The sequence below is a fragment of the Limulus polyphemus genome, unplaced genomic scaffold, assembly GCF_000517525.1.
Source record: "Limulus polyphemus unplaced genomic scaffold, Limulus_polyphemus-2.1.2 Scaffold1229, whole genome shotgun sequence".
Classification (NCBI taxonomy): Eukaryota; Metazoa; Arthropoda; class Merostomata; order Xiphosura; family Limulidae; genus Limulus; species Limulus polyphemus.
Window position 1 is genome coordinate 52,450 of NW_013666839.1, and position 1,683 is coordinate 54,132.

At 36.2% G+C, this 1,683-nt stretch overlaps 1 long non-coding RNA gene across 1 annotated transcript in view; it reads right to left on the bottom strand.

The window, feature by feature from the left end:
* The window catches only part of LOC111086590, a 44,446-nt gene extending 44,115 nt beyond the window's left edge, over positions 1-331 (bottom strand). Inside the window, exons 1-2 of the long non-coding RNA XR_002611337.1 lie at positions 306-331; positions 117-182 (exon numbers count right to left, since the gene is read on the bottom strand). This is a non-coding gene — a long non-coding RNA (uncharacterized LOC111086590). The remainder of the gene's footprint in view (positions 1-116; positions 183-305) is intronic.
* Between the last annotated feature and the right edge of the window lie 1,352 nt (positions 332-1,683).

Genomic DNA, 1,683 nt, shown 5'->3' on the forward strand with positions numbered 1-1,683 from the left:
TAGTAGCAAAAAAAAAGGGGGGGGGGGAGTGAGTAGAACGAACCAACTAGCAGCGTGAGCATTGCTAAAACGTGTAGTAAACAATAAAATAAAACAAAGACAATATGCAAACATACCTAATCACTCGGGTTGAACCAGCAATTTACTTCTTGAAGAAAACATTAATGTTTTCTTGTCGTTTCCTGTAAAAGAAAACATATATATATATATATATTTGTATAGATATATATGTGTTAGTATAAAACCAGGAACACTATACTTTCGTCTCACTGTCACTTCCTGAATGTCTCGTGCGTGTAACTAACCTGTTTTCTCAGTTGAAAGCAAAATAAAAGAATATACGTTGTCAAAACTCGAAACCAAATTCCAGACTTTGATAAGAAACGTCTTCAGCGCCACACAACGGAATAAATATGTGTTATCTAGTTTTGGGAGATATATGTGTGTTGTGTGTATTCAGTCTATAACGATTTAATTATACTCAAACAATTTTGTACCAACCTGTACAACAGCAAACAAGCAGCTTTGGATTCCAAAGGCAGGTGGCTATCATGCTATTAAGAAAAAGCGTCAAGCTATCTATATAATAAGATTCAGTGTCTCTGTGTTATTTAATTTCTCCTAAACCGCTGGTCGCACCTACTTCTATGTGGTACCAAACGAATTGTCTCGGTTCCGAGGTTCACACAAAAGAAAAAAATCACCCCACTCTTCAGCGAACTCGGAGGTTTTGCGAAAACACTTTTACGGGGATTCACCGAAAGCTGACCCCAAATTTGGCATCTATTTACATTGGATCACGTAAATAAGTAGGCCTACTAATTACCGTTTGTAACTTGGTTAAATAAATTACATTTTCATTATAGCGGTAATGATCATTATACTCAAAAAGTCCAAAATAGTAGTTCAAGCATTACATTTTCATTATAGTGGCTCTGTAAATGTGGGCCATAGGTCCACGAGTTCGCTGGTTTCGATAAGAGGGAAGACTTCTCTCACGTCCAGATGAGTCATGCATAGTTTCATCGCTAGTTGTTTTTTGTTTTTTAAATAATGCAACAACTATTTCATGTGTATTGTGTGCTATATTATCGTTACAAATACAAAATAAACAGTGTGAACAAAGAAAATTTATTAGTTTTTGTTCGTTGGGAAGCCATTATTATAGAACTATAAAGTTATCCAAAATTTTATTCCGAACTTTAAGAAAGAGTTTAAAACTCGTAATAACAAAGCAAGCATCGTTCTTTAAGACAAACCTATATAATTATTGACATTTCTCGAATGGAAACAGGAGATGTTGTAACTGAAAGATCGAGTAATTCTACCGTTCCATAACTATTACAGAATACATCTTTATTCCAGTACATTCACATAATGTTTCTAAATTTTCATACAGTTCTTGAAGGTAGTGTTACGACAGCGGAAGTCACGTGACGAATTTCTCGAATGATCGGGGAAGTCCGAGTGTGCTCGAGATGCCCTCTTCGTTAGTATAAAAGCCTGGCAGAGGTAAGCCAGCGGGGTGGGATATATAAATGAAGAGAGAGCAGTAGTTACTATGAGTTCCGTGTAATTTATGATTCTGTTAGTTTCGAGCTAGTGACCCGTAAAGTGTGTGTTTTCACTCGTGGAGAGCGAAGTTATCGAGATTGTGAATCGCTGTGATTTATAGCGTGTATC